Source organism: Hypanus sabinus, chromosome 1, assembly GCF_030144855.1.
Source record: "Hypanus sabinus isolate sHypSab1 chromosome 1, sHypSab1.hap1, whole genome shotgun sequence".
NCBI lineage: Eukaryota > Metazoa > Chordata > Chondrichthyes > Myliobatiformes > Dasyatidae > Hypanus > Hypanus sabinus.
In genome coordinates, this window is record NC_082706.1 from 61,121,682 (window position 1) to 61,144,843 (window position 23,162).

General features: G+C 44.7%; 1 long non-coding RNA gene across 4 annotated transcripts in view; it reads left to right on the plus strand.

Annotated features, from left to right (window-relative positions):
- Nucleotides 1-155: 155 nt before the first annotated feature.
- The window catches only part of LOC132396750 (uncharacterized), a 34,595-nt gene continuing 11,588 nt past the window's right edge, over nucleotides 156-23,162 (plus strand). For 3 of the 4 annotated variants that reach the window (XR_009513108.1, XR_009513124.1, XR_009513129.1), the window contains exons 1-3: nucleotides 156-300; nucleotides 19,959-20,127; nucleotides 22,609-22,688. This is a non-coding gene — a long non-coding RNA (uncharacterized LOC132396750). The remainder of the gene's footprint in view (nucleotides 301-19,958; nucleotides 20,128-22,608; nucleotides 22,689-23,162) is intronic. The other variant, XR_009513135.1, reaches the window with a different exon arrangement.

The window sequence follows — 23,162 nt, forward strand, 5'->3', positions numbered from 1 at the left end:
TCTGATGATGTCATGGGAGAGCCCCCATCGGTCACGTGATCGAGTTTGCCGCCGATTTGCAGCGTCCGCTGGAGTGTTTTCCGAGGCTCCTCCCCATATGTGACGTAACAACCGCTTTGCACATGCTCAGTCCCGGGTGAATGATGTTTCTTTTCTCGTTCTGTATTGAACCGGGGCGGCGGCGGCAGCGGCAGCGGATCGACTGCGGGGTCGCGATTGCGAGACAGCCCTTGCCCCTCCCCCGGGGCAGGGAGCCGGGGGACGAATGACTCTTCAGAACTGGTCATCAATTTCCAATCGGTGAGTATTAGCATCAGCACGCGTGATCCCAGCAGGCACAATAAACTGGCTCTGCAATAGAGGCTCGGAAAACCCTGGCAATTCTGGACAATGTTTCTCACCCTCCGCATGCCACCTTGGCTGAATAGAAGAATAATTTTAGTAATGGACTAAGACAACTGCGCTGCTCCAAAGAGCGAAAAATGAGGTCATTCCTACCCTCGGCTCTATAGTGAGTCAACCTAGAAGATGTTAACACAAAGTTGGGAGTGTTGTCAGAGGTTACAGCGGGATGCAGAACCTTGCTGAGAAGGTGACAGATGGACTTCAGCCCAGATAAGTCTGTCATGGTTCATTTCGGTAGGTTAAATTTGAAGACAGAATATAATGGTAAGATTGGGGAGAATTTAATCTAGAATCGTTGGGGTGTGGGAACCGAACTGAAGAGATGGAGGCAGTGTGAGAGGCAGGATAGGCAGGTGATAGAGAAGGGATACACTCAGACTGATGGTTTGAGATGTGTTTATTTTAATGCAGGGGGTATCATGAACAAAGCAAATGAGCTTCGAGTGTGGATTAGTACTTGGAGCTGTGATGTTGTGGCCATTACAGAAACAAATGGGTCAGGGTCAGGAATGGTTACTTCAAGTGCCAGGTTTTAGATGTTTCAGAAAGGACAGGGAGGCAGGCCAAAGAGGTGGGGGGCGTGGCACTGTTGATCAGAGATAGTGTAACAGCTGTAGAAAAGGAAGTCATGGAGGGATTGTCTGCTGAGTGAGGGTAGAAGGTAGGAATAAGAAGGGGTCAATAACTGTACTCTGTGTTTTTAATAGTCCACACAATAGTAACGGACATCAAGGAACAGATAGGGAGACAGATTCTGGAAAGATGCAATCCTAAAAGTTTGTCGTGGTGGGAGATTTTAAATTCCCCTATAATGATTTGCCTTTCCCCGGATCAAGGGGTTTATATGGAGTGGAGTTTGTTAAGTATGTTCAGGAAGGTTTCCTGACACAATATATAGAAAGCCAACAGGAGGAGAGGCTGTACTTGATCTGGTATTGGGAAATGAACCTGGTCAGGTGTCAGGTCTCTCAGTGGGAGAGCATTTTAAAGATAGTGATCACAATTCTGTCTCCTTTACCATAACATTGGAGAAAGATAGAAACATGATGGGATCAGCCATGATCTCAAAATGACGGTGCAGGCTCGAAGGGCCTAATGTTCTACTTCTGCACCTATTGTCTATTGACAAGTTAAGAAAGCATTTAATTGGAGTAAGGGGAAATATGAAGCTATCAGGCAGAAACTTGAAAGCATAAATTAGGACCGGATGTTCTCAGGTAAATGTCCGGCAGAAATGTGGCAAATGTTCAGGTGATACTTGCGTGGAGTTCTGCATAGGTACATTCCTATGAGACAGGGAAAGGATGGTAGGGTACCGGAACCATGATGTACAAAGGCTGTTGAAAATCTGGTCAAGAAGAAAAGAATTGCCTCTCGTGTGAGATGTGGCAGTCTTGAGGGAACTCCCCTCTCCCGCAGAGTCACATCTGCCAGAAGTGCTTGTGGCTGTGCGATCTGGAAGACTGTGTGAGGAATCTGGAGCAGCAGCTGGATGAACTTCGACTCATAAGGGAGAATGAGGCAGTCATAGATGAGAGCTACAGGGAGATAGTCACACCTAGGCTGCCGGAAGCAGGTTGTTGGGTGACAGTCAGAGGGGGGAAAGCGAAGGTGAGTAAACACGTAGTGCAGAGCACCCCTGTAGCCATTCTCATGAATAAGAAGTTTACCGTCCTGGATACTGTTGACGAGGACGACTGACCAGGTGTGAGCCACGGTGGCAGAGCCTCTGGCCCTGAGTCTGATCCTGTGGTGCAGTAAGATGGGATGGAGAAGAGGAGGTCTGTCGTCATTGGAGACTCTGTAGTCAGGGGAGCAGACTGGAGATTTTGTGGATGTGAGAAGGACACCTGCATGATTTGTTGCCTCCTGGATGCCAGGGTCCGGGATGTCTCTGACCGGGTGCATGACATCCTGGTACAAGAGGGAAAGCAACCAGAAGTCGTGATACATGTTGGTACCAATGACATAGGCAGGAAGAGGGATGAGGTCCTGAAGTGTGAGCTTCGGGAACTAGGCAAAAGGCTGAAGAACAGGACCTCAAGGGTGGCATTCTCAGGATTGCTGCCAGTGCTACGTGATAGTGATGGTAAGAATTGGAGGAGATGGCAGTTGAATGCGTGGCTGACGAGTTGGTGCAGGGTGCAGGGTTTTAGATTTTTGGACCATTGGGATCTCTTCTGGGGAAGGTGGGACCTGTACAGATTGGATGGGTTGCACCTGAACACAAGGGGGAACAATATCCTTGCACGTAGGTTTGCTAGTATGGTTCGGGAGGCTTTAAAATAATTTGCAAGGGGAATGGGACCCGGAGCAATAGAGCAGTGAAAGAAGTGGATGGAGTAAAGGCAGATCTAACATATAGAGAGGCTTTGAGGAAAGAGAAGCAGAATAAAGGATGTAAAGGTAGTAAGGTAGAAGGGCTAAAGTGTGTGCACTTCAATGCAAGAAGCATCAGGAACAAAGGTGATGAACTGAGAGTTTGGATACATGCATGGAATTGTGATGTAGTGGCCATTACAGAGACTTGGCTGGCACCAGGGCAGGAATGGATTCTCAATATTCCTGGATTTCAGTGCTTTAAAGGGGATAGAGAGCGGGGAAAAGGGGAGGAGGGATCGCATTATTGGTCAGGGGTACTATTACAGCTACAGAAAGTGTGGGTAATGTAGCAGGATCCTCTTTTGAGTCAGTATGGGTGGAAGTCAGGAACAAGAAGGGAGCAGTTACTCTACTGGGGGTATTCTATAGGCCCCCTGGTAGCAGCAGAGATACCGAGGAGCAGATTGAGAGGCAGATTTTGGAAAGGTGCAAAAATAACGGGGTTGTTATCATGGTTGACTTTAACTTCCCTAATATGATTGGCCCCTGATTAGATCCAAGGGTTTAGAGGGGGCAGAGTTTGTTAAGTGTGTCCAGGACGGATTCCTGTCATGGTATGTTGACAGGCCGACTTGGGGGAATGCGAAACTGGATCTAGTATTAGGTAACAAACTGGGTCAGGTCACAGATCCCTCAGTGGGTGAGCATCTAGGGGACAGTGATCACCGCTCCCTGGCCTTTAGCATTATCATGGAAAAGGTTAGAATCAGAGAGGACAGGAAAATTTTTAATTGGGGAAGGGAAATTATGAGGCTACAAGGCTAGAAATTGCGGTTGTGACTCGGGATGATGTTTTTGCAGGGAAATGTACTATGGACATGTGGTCAATGTTTAGGGATCTCTCGCAGGATGTTAGGGATAAATTTGTCCTGGTGAGGAAGATTAAGAATGGTAGGGTGAAGGAACCATGGGTGACAAGTGAGGTGGAAAATCTAGTCAGGTGGAAGAAGGCAGCATACATGAGGTTTAGGAAGCAAGGATCAGATGGGTCTATTGAGGAATATAGGGCAGCAAGAAAGGAGCTTAGGAAGGGGCTGAGGAGAGCAAGAAGGGGGCATGAGAAGGCCTTGGCGAGTATGTTAAAGGATAACCCCAAGGCATTCTTCAATTATGTGAAGAACACAAGGATGTCAGGAGTGAAGGTAGGATCGATTAGAGATAAAGGTGGGAATATGTGCCTGGAGGCTGTGGAAGTGAGCGAGGTCCTCAATGAATACTTCTCTTCGGTATTCACCAATGAGAGGGAACTTGATGACAGTGAGGACAATACGAGTGAGGTTGATGTTCTGGAGCATGTTGATATTAAGGGAAAGGCAGTGTTGAAGTTGTTAAAATATATTAGGATGGATGTCAATAGACAATAGGTGCAGAAGTAGACCATTCGGCCTTTCGAGCCTGCACCGCCATTTTGAAATCATGGCTGATCAACTACTATCAATACCCGGTTCCTGCCTTGTCCCCGTATCCCTTGATTCCCCTATCCATAAGATACCTATTTAGCTCCTTTTTGAAAGCATCCAGAGAATTGGCCTCCACTACCTTCCGAGGCAGTGCATTCCAGACCCCCACAACTCTCTCGAAGAAGAAATTTTTCCTTAACACTGTCCTAAATGACATACCCCTTATTCTCAAACCATGCCCTCTGGTACTGGACTCTCCCAGCATCTGGAACATATTTCCTGCCTCTATCTTGTCCAATCCCTTAATAATCTTATATGTTTCAATCAGATCCCCTCTCAATCTCCTTAATTCCAGCGTGTACAAGCCCAGTCTCTCTAACCTCTCTGCGTAAGACAGTCCAGACATCCATGGAATTAACCTCGTGAATCTATGCTGCACTTCCTCTACAGCCAGGATGTCCTTCCTTAACCCTGGAGACCAAAACTGTATACAATACTCCAGGTGTGGTCTCACCAGGGCTCTGTACAAATGCAAGAGGATTTCCTTGCTCTTGTACTCAATTCCCTTTGTAATAAAGGCCAACATTCCATTAGTCTTCTTCACTGCCTGCTGCACTTGCTCATTCACCTTCGGTGACTGATGAACAAGATCTCTTTGTATTTCTCCCTTATCTAACTCTACACCGTTCAGATAATAATCTTCCTTCCTGTTCTTACTCCCAAAATGGATAACCTCACACTTAATCACATTAAACGTCATCTGCTAAGTATCTGCCCACTCACCCAGCCTATCCAAGTCACCCTGAATTCTCCTAACATCCTCATCACATGTCACACTGCTACGCAGCTTAGTATTTATTTTCAATGCCTTCATCCAGATCGTTGCCGTAAGTTGTAAACAGCTGTGGTCCCAATACCGAGCCCTGTGGCACCCCACTAGTCACCATCTGCCATTCCGAGAAACACCCATTCACCGTTACCCTTTGCTTTCTATCTGCCAACCAGTTTTCTATCCATGTCAATGTCTTCCCCCCGATGCCCTGAGCTTTGATTTTTCCCACCAATCTCCTATGTGGGACCTTATCAAATGCCTTCTGAAAATCAAGGTACACTGGATCTCCCCCATCTAACTTCCTGGTTACATCCTCGAAAAACTCCCAACAAATTAGTCAAGCATGATTTACCCTTGGTAAATCCATGCTGGCTAGGCCCAATCCTATCACTGCTATCTAGATGTGCCACTATTTCATCCTTAATAATGTACTCTAGTATCTTCCCCACCACCAATGTCAGACTGACAGGTCGATAGTTCTCTGTTTTCTCTCTCCCTCCTTTCTTAAAAAGTGGGATAACATTAGCCATTCTCCAATCCTCAGGAACTGATCCTGAATCTAAGGAACATTGGAAAATGATTACCAATGCATCTGCAATTTCCAGGGCCACCTCCTTTAGTACCCTAGGATGCAGTCCCCAGGGCCTGATGGAATATTCCCCAGGCGGCCCCACGAGGCAAGGGAAGAGATTGCTGAACCTCTGGCTAGGATCTTTATGTCCTTGTTGTCCACGGGAATGGTACCGGAGGATTGGACGGAGGCGAATGTTGTCCCCTTGTTCAAAAAAAGGTAGTAGGGATAGTCCAGGTAATTATAGACCAGTGAGCCTTACGTCTGTGGTGGGAAAGCTGTTGGAAAAGATTCTTAGAGAAAGGATCTATGGGCATTTAGAGAATCATGTTCTGATCAGGGACAGTCAGCATGGCTTTATGAAGGGCAGATTGTGTGTAACAAGCCTGATAGAGTTCTTTGAGGAGGTGACCAGGCATATAGATGAGGGTAGTGCAGTGGATGTGATCTACATGGATTTTAGTAAGGCATTTGACAAGGTTCCTCATGGTAGGCTGATTCAGAAAGTTAAAGGCATGGGATCCAGGGAAGTTTGGCCAGGTGGATTCAGAATGGGCTTGCCTGCAGAAAGCAGAGGGTCGTGGTGGAGCGAGTACATTCAGATTGGGGGGTTGTGACTAGTAGTGTCCCACAAGGATCGGTTCTGGGACTTCTACTTTTCATGATTTTTATTAACGACTTGGATGTGGGGGTAGAAGGGTGGGTTGGCAAGTTTGCAGATGACACAAAGTTTGGTGGTGTTGTGGATAGTGTAGAGGATTATCTAAGATTGCAGAGAGATATTGATAGGATGCAAAAGTGGGCTGAGAAGTGGCAGATGGAGTTCAACCTGGAGAAGTGTGAGGTGGTACACTTTGGAAGGACAAACTCCAAGGCAGAGTACAAAGTAAATGGCAGAATACTTGGTAGTGTGGAGGAGCAGAGGGATCTGGGGGTACATGTCCACAGATCCCTGAAAGTTGCCTCACAAGTTGATAGGGTTGTTAAGAAAGCTTATGGGGTGTTAGCTTTCTTAAGTCAAGGGATAGAGTTTAAGAGTCACAATGTAATGATGCAGCTCTATAAAACTCTGGTTCAGCTACACTTGGAGTACTGTGTCCAGTTCCGGTCACCTCACTATAGGAAGGATGTGGAAGCATTGGAAAAGGTACAGAGGAGATTTACCAAGGTGCTGCCTAGTTTAGAGAGTATGGATTATGATCAGAGATTAAGGGAGCTAGGGTTTTACTCTTTGGAGAGAAGGAGGATGAGAGGAGACATGATAGAGGTGTACAAGATATTAAGAGGAATAGATAGAGTGGATAGCCAATGCCTCTTCCCCAGGTCACCACTGCTCAGCACAAGAGGACATGGCTTTAAGGTAAGCGGAGGGAAATTCAAGAGGGATATTAGAGGAAGGTTTTACACTCAGAGAGTAGTTGGTGCGTGGAATGCATGGCCTGAGTAAATGGTGGAGGCAGATACACTAGAGAAGTTTAAGAGACTACCAATCAGGTATATGGAGGATTTTAAGGTGGGGGGTTACATGGGAGGCAGGATTTGGGGGTCGGCACAACATTGTGGCCCAAAGGGCCTGTAATGTGCTCTACTGTTCTATGTTCAAAAAGTTTATGAAAGGGTCAAAAAACTAGGTTATGACAGTGATCTAGAAAATTACAACACAAGCAGGAAGGAGCTTAAGAATGAAACTAGGAGAGCCAGAAGGGACCATGACAAGCTCTTGGTGGACAGGATTAAGGAAAACGCCAAGGCTTTCTGTAAATATGTGAAGAGCAAAAGGATAAGATGTGAGAGACTAGGACTAATCAATTGTGACAGAGGAAATCTATGTATGGAACCGGAGGAGGAGGCGGAGGTATTTAGTATTTTGCTTCAGTATTCACTACGGAAAAGGACCTTGCCAATTGTAGGGATGACTTACAGTGGACTGAAAAGGTTGAGCATGCATAAAGAAACAATTTGTGGGAGCTTTTGGAAGGCATCAACTTGGATAAGTCACCGGGACCAAATGAGATATACCTCAGGCTACTGTGGGAGGCGATGGAGGGGATTGCTGAGATGCTGGTGATGATCTTTGCATCGTCACTGGGGATGGGGCAGGTTGCAGATGATTGGTGGGCTGCAGATGTTGTTCCATTATTCAAGAAAGAGGGTCGAGATAGCCAGGGAAATTAGAGACAGGTGAGTACTTCAGTGGTTGGTAAGTTGATGGAGAAGATCCTGAGAAGGATTTATGAACATTTGGAGAGGCATCATATGATTAGGAATGGTCAACGTGGCTTTGTCAAAGGCAGGTTGTGTCTAGCTTGATTGAAGTTTCTGAGGATGTGACTAAACACATTGATGAATGTAGAGCAGAAGATGTAGTGTTTATGGATTTTAGCCAGGTATTTGATCAGGTGGCCCATGAAAGGCTTTTGCGAATGTAAGGAGGCATGGGATCCAAGGGGACCTTACTTTGTCGAACCAGAATTGGCTTGCCCGCAGAAGGCCATGAGTGGTTGTAGATGGGTCGTATTCTGCATGGAGGTTGGTGACCAGTGGTGTGCCTTAGGGATCTGTTCTCTTCGTGAGGAAGTGGAGGGATGGGTTAATACATTTGCTGATGACACAAAGGTTGGAGGTGTTGTGGATAGTGTGGAGAATTGTCAGAGGTTACAGCGGGACATTGGTAGGATGCAAAACTGGGCTAAGAAGTGGCAGACGGAGTTCAACCCAGTTAAGTGTGAAATGGTTCATTTTGGTAGGTCAAATATGGCAGAATATAGTATTAATTGTTTACCTCTTGGTGGAGGATCAGAGGATTCTTAGGGCCTGAGTCCATAGGACACTCGAAGCTGCTGCGCAGGTTGATTCTGTGGTTAAGAAGGTGTATGGTGTATTGGCCTTCATCACTCATGGGATTGAGTTTAGGAGCCGAGAGGTAATGCTGCAGCTATATAGGACCCTGCTCAGACCCCACTTGGAATAATGTGCTCAGTTCTGGTCACCTCACTACAGGAAGGATGTGGAAACTATAGGAAGGGTGCAGAGGAGATTTACAAGGGTGTTGCCTGGATTGGGGAGCATGCCTTACAAGAATAGGTTGAGTGAACTCGGCCTTTTCTCCTTGGAGCGATGGAGGATGAGAGGTGACCTGATAAAGGTGTATAAGGTGATGAGAGGCATTGACTGTGTGGATAGTCAGAGGCTTTTTCCCAGGGCTGAAATGGCTAACATGAGATGTCATAATTTAAAGCTGCTTGGAAGCAGGTACAGCGGAGATGTCGGTGGTAATGTTTTTATGCAGGGAGTGGTGAATACATGGAGTTGGCTGCCTGTGATGATGGTGGAGGTGGAAACGATAGGTTCTCTTAAGAGACTCCTGGGTAGGTACATGGAGCTTAGAAAAATAGAGGGATATGTGTAATTTCTGGAAAAAGTACATGTTCGGCACAGCATTGTGGGCCGAAGGGTCTGTATTGCTCTGTCATTTTTCTATGTTTCTACATGGAGCTTTGAGAATTAGAGGACTGTGCAGTAGGTTAATCCTACGCAGTCGCTAGGTTACATGTTCGGCATAACTTAGCGAGCTGAAGGATCTGTACTGTGCTGTAGATTAGTGGTCACCCACCCATCGATCGTGATCAACTGGTTGATCTTTGAGACTTTCTCAAATACTGTTGAGAAATTGTTTCCGGGTTGCGGGGTTTTAGTTCCGTTGTTTCTGCCCAATGTGCATGTGTGTAGCTCCTCTGCCCTGCACTACACAGTGTACTTCAGTGGTCCCCAACCACCGGGCCACGAGGAAATGATATGAGTCAGCTGCATCATCAGTCGCCTAAACGCAGGGACACCCTCGCGCCAGGGATCACTGGTTGGCCTCGCGCAGCCAGTGGGAAGTGCCGTTGATAGTGGCCTGGAGCGCAGACAGATGGGTGCTGATCTAAACTTGTTCAGCACACAGAATGTTTGTGGGGAACCCGGTGCTAAAATATTTGCAGACGACCTAATTCGGGCTTAGGGTTTCATGAGTATCAGAGCAGCTACCTCGCTGCGATCTACTGAAGCAAACTGTAATCGGCCGATAGATCCTACAAGGGGGTTGGGTGTTCTCCCTGTTGCATTCCTCCGCACTCGCTCGGTCAGTCAGTCGCTCCAGTCTGCGACCACTGCGGCCCCGGCATGGGGACCTCCGGCCCTGACCTTGTCCTCTCACCCCACCCACGACCAGCCACATCTGGCCATGGCGGCTGGCGGTGAGCAGACGGAGGCTACAGTTCGGGCCAGGAGGTTGTCTAATGAGGCAATGAAGCCCTTAAAACTGCTTTGGTACCCTGAGTCCAAGCACCCTGCACTTGGAGACAAACCGTTGAGTTTTTTCAGCGGAAAAAAAACATGAGCAAGCGGAACAGAAGCTAAGTGCCGAGAGCCGCGAAAACCAAATTGTGGAATAGACTGGATATAAGGAACCTGTATTCTGTATTCCGGTTGTGTTTAACACCACCCCCACCCACACCCCCCACTGTTGGCCGGCCTGCAAGAATATTGTCAGTATTAAAGTGGTCCGCGGTGGAAAAATGGGTGGTGACCCCCTGGTGTTTATACATTATTTCTACTTCTGGGTTGTGGGATTTTACTTCCGGTCTTTTCTGCCCCGGTGCACATGGGTGTAACTAATCGATCTGGGGTCGATCTTGCCTTTCACGAAGGCCGAGGTAGGGGATCTTGGGCTTAAAAAGTTGGTGACCATTGCTGTAGATTTATATGATTCTATAACCGTGGAAGTGCTTCCCCTCCTGTTAGACTATTTGAGACCTTTTTTTATTATTTCCTACTTCTCTTCTCATACTTCTATGTCTGTGCACTTGTAATGCTAATGTGACCTTGTAATTTTCTTTGGGATCAATAACATATCTACCAATCTGTCTTGAGGCCGTTTCTGAGTGAGGAGGTCTGATGTCAGACAGTAAATCCCACTAACTTCCCCAAACTGGTGGCATTGCCCTGCTTTCTGGACAGAAACTGCCGGGGGCGGTCTGGGTTGTGGGACCTTCACACTGAACCGCCGCTCAGCCCCTGGTGCTCTGGTCATCAGAGCAGGATGTGGTGGTGATGTCGGGTCTGAACCCATCTGATGAGTGTTCATGGGGAACTTTACCTTCATCACCCAGCCCAGAGACGGATCCGCACTTCGCATGGATCGATGCCTGGGGTCGATAATTGTTTACATAATTCCAGGACGTGGGAAGCGGTTGTTCGGCCTGTTGTGTTCTTGCTGACGGGGAGTAATCGTACCTTCGGGACACTGCCACATGTCTATGTGGAGTTTCCTTTTCACAAGGCAGTGAGATCCAGATAGGTCACGCTCTTTCACAGTGGGTGGGTATTTTTTTTCTAGACTCCATTCTGCTACGACCCATCAAAGTGCAGCCAAATTTCCGGGTATGTTAACCCTATTTATGCTGGAATTGACCCTTTTCCAGTTATCGGGACTTCTCAATGATCTCTGCACTCAGTTGAGCCCCTCCTTTAGAAGTTCCAGAACAGCAACCCGGGCTGTCTAACATTTACACGCAATTAAAATGAGTCATCGGTTTATTACTCTTATTTCAATTTTGCACTGCTTATTCATTTTAACATATTGAAATTTGGAGATTTTTTATGCATTATTATGTATTAGAATGTACTGTTGCTGTAAAGACAACAAATTTTATGATATTCGCCGGTGATATTAAACCTGATTCTGACGTTATCCTGGGAGAACCATCCGCTGGTCATTTAACCATATAACCATATAACAATCACAGCACGGAAACAGGCCATCTCGGCCCTCCTAGTCCGTGCCGAACTCTTAATCTCACCTAGACCCACCTACCCGCACTCAGCCCATAACCCTCCACTCCTTTCCTGTCCATATACCTATCCAATTTTACCTTAAATGACACAACTGAACTGGCCTCTACTACTTCTACAGGAAGTTCATTCCACACAGCTATCACTCTTTGAGTAAAGGAATACCCCCTCGTGTTTCCCTTAAACTTCTGCCCCCTAACTCTCAAATCATGTCCTCTAGTTTGATCCAGTTTACCCCAGAACTGCAGCATCTGTGGGTTTATTTCTGAGGCCCCACCCCTCACTGTGATGTCACAACAATTACTTTGCGCACGCTCATTCCCGAGTGGGCAGTGTTCCCTCTCCGTTCTGTTTTGAAGTGGGTCGTCGGCAGCGGATCATCTGTGAGATTCCGATTGCGGGGAGCTTACCATTTACCTGGGCTTCTCAGAGAACTGTACACCAGCTCAGTCTAACATTTGTACACAATCACTGGATCTGGGTTTGAGAGGGTGAGCAGCTTTGAATTCCTCAGCATAAACTTCACCGAGGATCTCGCTTGGTCTGGACATGCTGGCTATGTTGTGAAAAAGGCAGAACAGTGCCTCTTGCATCTCAGATGGTTGAAGAAGTTTGGTATGTGCCTCCAAATCCAAAGAACTTTCTACAGGGGCACAATTGAGAGCATCCTGACTGGCTGCATCACTGCCTGGTATGGGAACTGTACTTCCCTCAATCGCAGGACTCTGCAGAGAGTGGTGCGGACAGCCCAGTGAATCTGTGGGTGTGAACTTCCCACTATTCAGGACATTTACAAAGACAAGTATGTAAAAAGGGCCGGAAGGATTATCGGTGACCCAAGTCACCCCAACCACAAACTGTTCTAGCTACTACCATCCGGGAAACCGTACTGCAGCAAAAAAGTCAGGACTAACAGGCTCTCAGGACAGCTTCTTCCACCAGGTCATCAGAATGACTCATTCATACTGACATAATTGTATTTTTGTGTTATATTGACTATGCTGTTGTACATAATATTTATTATAAATTACTATAAATTGCACATTGTACATTTAGATCGAGACGTAATGTAAAGATGTTTACTCATGTACATAAAGGATGTAAGTAATAAAGTCAATTCAATTCTAAATGGTCAATTTGTTTATTATTTTTCATGGAGCATGGTGCAGTGGAAGTCTTGTGTGATGTACCATCTATACAGATCAGTACAGTACATTCAGCTGGTATAAGGTAAAATATATTTGTACTTGGGTGAAAATGCTGGGATCGGGACTCTGGGAGGATGGAACTGGCAGTGTTTGGGATTCGGTCCAGGTTGATGCTTCTCCAGAATGGACTGAATGTTTCTCAGAAGAACATAAGAAATAGGAGCAGCAGTCGGCCATCGAGCCTGCTCTGCCATTTAGTAAGATCATGGCTGATCTGCCCATGGACTCATTGACACCTACCTGCCTTTTCCCCATAACTCTTATTTCCCCCACTAAGCAAAAATCTATCCAACCTTGTCTTAAATATATTTACTGAGGTAGCCTCCACTGTTTCATTGGGCACAGAATTCCACAGATTCACCACCCTCTGAGAAAGGTAGCTCCTTCTCATATTCATCCTAAGTCATAATCCCTTGAATATTGAGGCTATGTCACCTCATTCTAGTCTCACGTATCAGGAGAAACAGCTTTCCTGTCTCTACCTTATCTATCCCTTGCATAATTTTATATGTTTCTGTGAGATTTTATCTCATTGTTCTGAATTTCAGCGAGTACAGTCCCAGGCGACTCGGTCTCTCCTCATAGTCTCACCACCTTATCTCTGGAATCAACTATAACTTCTGCCATTTCTTTCAGTACCCTGTCTGGACCAGGGACTTGTCTTTCTTCAATCCCACAAGTTTACTCAGCTATACCTCTTTAGTGTTAGCTATTGTATCGAGGTCCTCAGCTTCCATCACCTCCATTATGTCTCTCTTTGCCACGTTAGACGTGTCCTGCACTGTGAAAACTGACAGAAAATAGTCATTCAAAGACTCGGCCATTCCTCATTACACACTATCAATTTCTCCATCTTGTTTTCCAAGGGACCTACATTCACTTTAGCCGCCTTTTTCCACTTAATATAATTTTAAAAACCTTTACTGTCCATTTTCAGATTTTGTGCTGTTTATTTTCATAATAGAGTTTCCTTTTCTTTATTGCTCACTTTTTGATTCTTCGTTGCTTTTTAATGTTGCTTCCCAATCTTCCAGTTTCCCACTACTCTTGACAACTTGGTGTGCATAAGCTTTTAGTTCGATGCCTTTTTTTAATTCCTTAGTTATCCAAGGCTGGCTCTCCCCACTCTTACTGTTCTTGCTTTTAACTGGAATATACTTTTGTTGAACACCATGAAAGATCTCTTTGAAAGTCTTCCACTGTTCCTCAATCATCCCACCATATAGTCTGTGTTCCCAGTCTACATTAACCAAATCCTCACTTATCCCATTGTAGTTTCCACTGTTTAGGCATAATACACAGGACTTTGATTGAACTATTTCACCCCCCATTTTAGGAAAATCTAAATTATACTGTGTTCACTCTTTCTAACAGGATCCCAAATTACAAGATCACTAATTTTACCTGCCTTATTGCAAAGAACCAGATCTAAGATAGCACATCCCATTGTATGTTCGGTAACATGCTGTACACGAAAGCTATCACAGATGTGTTCTATGAAATGCTCCTTGAGACTGCCAATCTACGTAATTCCCACCAGTGATTTTCCCCCCTTACTAATCCTAGTCTCTACCCAACATTCTGCTCCTTAGATATTATATCCAATCTCACTATCACCCTGATGTCACCCTTAGTTAAGAGCGCTACCCCACCTCCCTGACACTATCCTTCTGTATTATCTGATATCCTTGAATATTTCATTCCCAAACCTCTCCACACTGCAACCCCATCTCTGTAATGATACCCCTTTGTACCGATTTGTGTCACAAGTTCACTGACTATTTTGAATACTGTGGACATTTAGATAAATTGCCCTTAAATTCATTGTGCTTGCAAAAGCTCTTTTTCTTTTCCTCTTCTGCACTTGACTTTTCTTTACTCCACTCTTATTTTCTCTTCTATCTTTTATTTTTTCTTTAACTTTATTCACACATTTTTCTTTTACTTTATCCATACTTTTCCAATGAGTTGAACCGACCACCTATTATTTAGTCTAAAGCCCTATCCACAGTCTTAGTTATTTTCAAAAACGCATAGTGTGGACGCCTATCGTTTTTACGCGAAACCGGCATTTTCAAAATTATCCGGTCTAGTGTGGATGTAGCCTTAGAAGCAATGACGACTAATCGGAGGAGAAAACAACTTCCCCCACAGGGAGGGGCGGTGATTAAGTGGACTGTTGCATATTTACAACAGCAGAAATGACCCCAGGTGTTCAGTGTTCAATCCTTGTTTGGAAATTCCCCCTCACTGTCACCAGTCTGTCAGGCAGTGGAAATCAAACAGAAACTCGAGATGCTGGATATCTGCAGTAAAAACAGAAAAAGTTTTGAAGTCATTCTGACAAAAGGTCATGAATCTGAATCAATAAATTTATTTCTTTCTCCACAGTTGTTCCTTACCTGCTGAACATCTCTAATAATTCCAGTTTCTTTTTATTACATTCACCCTGGAATGGTTTAAGTCTCCTGGAAATGTACCTGTGCACAGTCACTCAGTTTGTAATTGTTGTTCGAACAGTAAAGAAACCACAGCTTTTCCCAGTAAATTATCCTGCTACCCATTTGTCTGTTATTCTTTTCCTCATGACTTTGAAACTTAACAAAATATTATGACTAACACAATACTCAGATGGATTTTGCGATTTAATGGCCCCTAACCCATTTATAAATGACAGTACCATAGCTGACTGAGGATAGACACAGCGCTTTGATTCCCCAGTGCGTTATATTCCCATATACAATTATCAGTGTGTGGTGTAGTGTTGATAACAAGGTTCACAAGGATAATTTCAGAAGCAGCCCCTCACTGGGCTTGTATGCAAACCTGGCTCGTTAGTCAGCTCTGCTAACGGCCATGAGACAAAGGGATGAGAAGGCCTCGTTTCATAAAGAATAAATGTCCAGGGTAGGTACGATCTGGGTTTCAACCAAACTTCCCTAATATTGACTTTTAACTTTCCTAATGTTGATTAGCATCTCCTTAGCGGTTTAGCTGGGATAGAGTTTGATAAGTGGGTTCAGGAAGTTTCCCTGATGCAATATGTAGATAAGCCAACTAGAAGAGAGGCTGAACTTGATCTGGTATTGGGAAATGAACCTGGTCAGGTGTCAGATCTCTTGGTGGGAGAGCATTTTGGAGGTAGTGACCACAACTCTATCTCCTTCACCGTAGTGCTGGAGAGGGATAGGAGCAGACAATTTGGGAAAATATTTAATTGAGGTAGGGGGAAGTCTGATGCTATTAGGCAGGAACTTGGGGAGCATAAATTGGGAACAGATGTTTTCAGGGAAATGCATTGGCAGAAATGTGGCAAATGTTCAGGGCCATTTGCATGGAGTTCTGCATAGGTACTGTATGTTTCATTGAGGCAGGGAAAGGAAGGTAGATTTAAAGAACCATGGTGTACAATAGTGGTCACCAACCCGTCGATCGCGGCCGACTGGTCGATCTTTGCGACTTTCCCAGTAGATCCCGAAAAAGATGAAAAATAAATACACAAATACTGTTAAGAGATTGTTTACGGGTTGTGGGGTTTTAGTTCCATTCTTTCTGCCCAGTGAATGTTCGTGAGGAACCCAGTGCTAAAATTGTGCAGATGACCTAATTTGGGCTCAGGGTTTTGTAAGTAGCAGAGCAGCTACCTCGCTGCGATCTACTGAAAATCATCCCTCGAGATAAACTTGTTGGCCGATGATCCTACAAGGCTCACGTCCTGTTGCACTCCTCGGTCGGTCGGTCACACTCTCTGGACTGCGGCCCTGGCATGGGGACCTCCGGCCCTTACTTTGTCCTCTCACCTCACCCACAACCAGCTGCACCTGGCCAAGGCGTCTGGCAGGAAGCTGGTGTTCAGGCCCGGAGGCTGTCTAATGAGTCACTGAAGCCCTCAAAACTGCTTTGGTACCCTGAGTCCAAGCACCCTGCACTTAAAGACAAAGCCATTGAGTTTTTTAAGCGAAAGAAACGTAAGCAAGCGGGACAGAAGCTAAGTGCTGAAGCCATGTAAACTAAATTGCGGAATAGACTGGACATAAGGAATCTGCTTGGAGTATCGCTGTATTCCGGTTGGTCTGCAAGAATATTGTCAATATTAAACCGGTCCACGGTGCAAAAAAGGGTGGTGACCCCCCAGTGTACGTACATTATTTCTACTTCCAGGTTGTGGGGTTTTACTTCAGTCTTTTCTGCCCGGTGCACATGCGTGTGACTGACCGATTTAGTAGGTCGATCTTGCCTTTCACTAAGGCCGAGGTCAGGGATCTTGGGCTGAAGAAGGTTGGTGACAAAGTATATAGAAAATCTAGTTCAGAAGAAAATAAAAGAAAAGGTTCAAGAAGCTAGGTGCTGTTAGAGCTCTAGAAAATTACAAAGTTGCTAGGAAGGTGCTTAAAAATGAAATTAGTTGAGTCAGAAGTGGCTATAAGAAGTCCTTGGTGAGCAGAATTGAGGAAAAGCCCAAGGCGTTCTACGAGTATGTGAAGAGCAAGAGGATGAGCCGTGTGAGAGTGGAAACATGTGGCTGGAGTCAGAGGAGATAGCTGAAGTACTTAATGAATACTTTGGTTCAGTATTCACCAAGGAAAAGTACCTTGGCAGTTGTGGGTATGACTTACAGTGGACTGAAATGCTTGAGCATATAGGCATTAAGAAGGAGGATGTGCTGGAGTTTTTGAAAAGTATTGAGTTGAATCATTCTCTGGGCCTGGATGAGATATACCCCTGGCTACCATGGGAAGAGAGAGAGAAGATTGCTGAGCCTCTTGTGTTGTTTGTTGCATCATCAACAGGGACGGAAGAAGTACCGGAGGATTGGAGGTTTGCAAATGTTGTCCCCTTGTTCAAGAGAGGAATTAGAGATACCCAGGAAATTATAGACCGGTGAGTCTTACCTCAGTGGTTGGTAAGTTGATGGGGAAGATCCTGAGAGGTAGGATTTATGAACATTTGAAGAGGCATAATATGATTAGGAATTTTCAGCATTGCTTTGTCAAGGGCAGGTTATGCATTATGACCCTGATTGAATTATTTGAGAATGTGACTAAACATATTGATGAAGGTAGAGCTGTAAATGTAGTGTACATGGATTTCTGCAAGGCATTTGATAAGGTACCCCATGCAAGGCTTCTTCAGAAAGTAAGGAGGTATGGGATCCAAGGGGACCTTGCTTTGTGGATCCAGAATTGGCTTGTACATAGAAGGCAAAGAGTGGTTGTAGATCTGCAGCGATCTGTTCTGGGACTCTCCTCTTTGTGATTTTTATAAATGATCTGGATAAGGAAGTGGAGGGATGGGTTAGCAAGTTTGCTGATGACACAAATATTGAGGGTGTTGTGGATAGTCTGGAAGGTTGTCAAAGTTCACAGAGTGACATTGATAGGATGCAAAACTGGGCTGAGAAGCAACAGATGGAGTTCAACCCTGATAAGTGTGAAATGGTTCATTTTGGTTGATTCAATTTGAAGACAGAATATAATATTAATGGTGAGTCTCTTGCAGTGTGGGGGATCAGAGAGATCTTGGGGTCCATGTCATAGGACACTCAAAGCTGCTGTGCATGTTAACCATGATTTTAAGAAGGCAGACTTTGTTCAGTTCTGGTCATCTCACTAGAGGAAGGATGTGGATACTGTCGAGAGAATGCAGAGGAGATTTACAATGATGTTGCCTGGATTGGAGGGCGTAACTTATGAGAATAGCTTGAGTGTACTTGGCCTTTTCTCTTTGGAGTGTTGCAGGAGAGGCAATCTGATTGAGTTATATAAGATAATGAGGGGCATTGATAGCATGGATAGATGGAGACTTTTTCCTAGAGCTGAAATGACTAACACAAGGGGAGTAGTTTCAAAGTGCTTGGAAATAGGTAGCGAGGGGATGTCAGGGGTAAGTTTTTCACACAGAGATGGGTGAGTACGTGGAATGCACTACCGGCAGTGGTATTGGAAGTGGATACGATTCAATCTTTTCAGAGCCTCTTAGATAGCTACATGGAGTTTAGAAAAATAGAGGTCTATGCGGCAGGGAGATTCTAGGCAGTTTCTAGAGTAGTTTACATGGTTACACTGTGGGCTGAAGGGCCTGTAATGTGTTGTAAATTTCTCTGTTCTGTGTTCCATGTTCAAGCAGGAACTTGATGATGCTCTGATTAAAAAAATTTTGATCTGAGTGAATACTGCCATTATTAGTTGGCAAGTAATAACAGAATGTATAAGGCATAAGATTATAAACATTGTATATTTACTACTTTCAGCTTTCCCAAACAGTTATTAAGAGAAAGAAAAGAAAAAAAGTTGCATATCACAGTTAAACCAGTTTAAAAATGCACGTTGTTAGGAATTGTATCTTCCAAAAGCTGGGTATGACCGTTGCTCATGGTGCTGAATTCTCATCACCTATCACCCGTAGAACTTCCCATCTTGGACCGCCTCATCTTGCAAGCACTCCTTCCAACCGCAACTTCCTGTTGTATCAAATCCTACAGCTGTCTTTCCTGATCTTTCCACATCTCCTACCAAAAAGACCATGAGCACACCATTGTCCTTCACAAATTAATCTCCGCTCTGGAACTTCCTCCCAATTCCACCATCCATATTGGCTGACATATGATGCCTAAGTTGAACATCATAGCCCCTTATCTTTGGGTCAAGCCTGAACATTCTACCAGCAGAACACAGAAAACTACAAAATCAAATACCCAGAGCATCAGCACAAGAAATCGTAACCAGGGCAATGATTAGGAGCATTTGATGAACCAGGGCCTGTGCTCAATGGGGAGGAGGTGGTTACTTAAGCCTACCAAATACTGAAAGTCCTGGATAGGGAGAGGACGTTTCCATTAGTCAGTGAGTCTGTGATCTCAGAGAACGGCCTCAGAATGAAGGAGCTTCCCTTTAAAAGTGAGATGAGAATATTTTCAGCTAACGTGTGGAATTTGTTGCCGTAGAGGGTGGTGGAGGCTGTTGTTGAGTGTTATGCAAATATTAATTTCTGATTGCTAAGTAGCATCAGGGTTACAGGAGGAAGGCAGCAATGTGGCATTGTGGGGTTAATGATATCAGCCATGGTTGAATGGTGGAGCGGACTCGATGGACGGAATCACCTAATTTTGATCGTACATCTCATCTCTTACCATAATGGAGTGATTCACTTCATATCCCATGTCAAGTTTTGTGAAGTGTGAAGGATAATTACAGATTTGCTCACTGATGTCATTAAATTTGTCTTCAATGTTTAAATTCAGTGAATTTTAATTTCAGGGTGATTGAGCAGAAATGTTTTGTTCTGCTTTGTATTGTTAACGTGCTTCCTTATATGTCTGGTTAAAGTTTGACCTGCAGTGAGAGATTTATTGGAAGTAAAACGCACAACTGGAAGCAAACCACGACTGAAGATGAGGGAACGGCAACAAGTGAACCAGCCTGAGGACTGAGAGCACCAACTGAAGAAAACACTACTGACCCAGAGTTTCCATTCATTCAGTCAGGAGAAAGTTTGGTGAGACTCATTTACTCAAACTCCGGTCCTTTACACATTTCATACCTGTACAAGGAAGGTATGAAATAGTTGGAGGGAGGTGGATTGTGTCCAGAAGTACCAGTTATGCCTGTCAGACTGAGTTGCAATCACTCCAGGTCTGGTAATGTGTTGTCAGTAGCCCAACTCTATAAAGCCAATCCCATTCCCAAACAATGTTTGCTCATTTCGGGGTTTTGCTCATTCTGAAGTAGCTTTCGGTCAGTTCTGATGTTTCCTTACTTGGCTGTGTTACGTCAGCATCAGCACAAAATCTGTTGACAATTTCTTCCCTTTTGTAAGATGGCCCAAGTGTTTCATGCTGTGGTGATTGCAGAAATGTGGAATTACCATAAACTGCAGCAGCATATCAATGCCTCCTCTGGCTATTCCAATCTGCAATGATACACTTATCCTGGAGTATATCTCCATGCAAGACTCTGCTGAGAACAAACCCACTTGTCCCAACAGCACATTCCCTTCAGTTCTAACTAGCAAATGTCAACGAATAATTTAGATTTATTTCCACCAGTCGTCACCAAATAATTTTCTACGCATGAAATTGAGAACCTATGAAGTGGGAACCTATTCAGACCTGGGATTTGGACCAAAGGGATGGGTTATACCTGAAATAGAGATGTACTGATATCCATGTAGGTATGTATGCCAGTGCTACAGAGGGGGATGGGGAGTTAAAATCAGCTGGTAGGCGACACGAACCATTGTCTTTGGTAAAATGATGGAGCAGTTGATATCAAGGTAGATGCAATTTTCAGAGAGCCTGTGGAAGGATGGGCTGTGGACAGGGCATCATATAGTCAGTTGGATGGGTTGAAATGTATTTACTTCAATGCAATAAGAGTAACTTAGAACATGGTTCAGTACATGGATGATACCATTACACAGTTGATGTTACAAGGGCAGGATTGGCTGTTTGATGTTCCAGGGTTTACTTGTTTCAAAAGGCACATGGAGGGAGGTGAAAGGGGAACAATCGTTATTACTAATCAAGGATAGTATCACAGATAAAATGAAGGGTATCAGTGGGACTGTCTAGTTTAAGTCAAACTCAGAATGGGGAAGGGAGTAATCACTCTCTAGCCCCCTGTAACTATTGCTGCCTCAAAGGCCAGTGGGACAATGAGTTTGGGTAAGTTGACAAGTTTTGGAAAGATGCAAACATAACAGAGCCATTGTCATTGGTGACTTTAACTGACCTAATATTGTATCCCATCTCCATCTTTACAAAATGTTTAAATGGGGAAATTGTGTTTTGTGTCCAGGAAAGATTCAGTATATCATATGTGGGTGGGTATGTGGAATGGTGGAGCCTGGAGGGATAGGGGCTCATTAGTGGAAGTTGAAAGCATCTCGATGGACAGCATGCTTTCGTTGGGCTGAAGGGTCTGTACCCATGCTCTCTGGCTCTGTGATCCTGTCATTCAGATGCACCAGATATCGCTGGACAGACATACAGACATGGTGTCGATGTTGATGTTAACAGGGATGGCTTGGTCCCTAAGCCAACTACTGCTCTGATACAGGGGATGGAGGTACTGTCAGATTTGCAAAGAAATCACACTCTCTGACTCACTCTCTGCTTGTTGTGTGTCGTTCAGAGCATTACCAGCAGGTGGAGCTTTTCCTGTTCCAGGAGCAAAGTGCACAAATTGCAAAGTACATCTTAATACCAGAATAAATATTTGTAACAAATTGATAGGTTCTTGATTGGATCAGAGATTGATAGGTTCTTGATTGGACATGGCATCTAAGGTTATGAGGAGAACTGTGGTTGATAAGGAGATAGGAAAAGGGAATCAACCATGATTGAATGGCAGAGAAGACTCGATGGACCAGATGTCCTAATTCTGCCTCTATGTCTTGTATGTCACCACACACAACTCTGAGGTTAATTTTCCTGCAGACACACAGCAAATCTATAGATAACAGTGAAAGTCAGTGAAAAAATGAAGTTGACAACAAACTGTGCAAATGCAAATATAATTAACAGTAAATACCTAGAACATTGAATAATAGGATAAAGAGACTTTAAAGTGAGATCATTGGTTGTGGGAGCATCTCAGTAGATGGGCAACAGTGTGTAGTCAACCCCATTGCTCAAGAACCTGATGATTGAGAGGTAGTAACTGTTCTTCAACCTGGTAGCTTGAGTCTTGAACTTCCTGAACCTTCTACCTGATAACAGCGCTGCGAAAAGTGCCTGGCCAGGGTGGTGAGGATTTGTGATGATGGATGTTGCTTTCCTGCAACAGCATTTCATGTAGATGAGCTCAGTGGTTGGGAGGGTTTTCCCTGTGATGTACTAGGCCAAATCCACTAACTTTTGCATGATTTTCTGTTGAAAAGCATTGCTGTTTCCGTACTAGGCTGTGATGCAGCCAGTTGATACCCTCTCGACAACACATCGATTGAAGTTTTTGATATTATGCTGACTCTCCACAGAATCTTAAGGAAGTAGTGGCACTGTTGTACGTTCTTTGCAATTACATGCACACACTGGGATCAGGACAAGTCGTATGAAAGTAAGTATTGAGGCCAAGATCTTGGAGGTACACGAAAAATATTCTGGAGGAACTCAGCAGACCAGGCAACGTCTATGGGGAAAAAGTACACTCGACATTTCAGGGTGAAACCCTTCATCAGGACTGGAACAAAATCTGAGTGGATTAGAAAGGTAGGTGGAGGGTAGAGAGCAACACCAGATGATAGGTGAAAGAGCTAGGAAGTAAATTGGTGAAGGAGACAGAAGGCCATGGAAGAAAGAAAAAGAGAAGGGGGAGGGGAATGAGCACCAGAGGGAGGTGCTGCGCAGACAATGAGATAACATAAGACAGGGACAGGGGGATGGGAAATGATGAAGCAGGTGAGGCTTTACTGGAAGTTTGAGAAATGAATGTTCAGGCCATCAAGTTGGATGCTACCCAAACGGAATGTAAGCTGTAGTTCTTCAAACCTAAGTGTGGCCTTATGACAACAGTGGAAGAGGCCATGGTTGC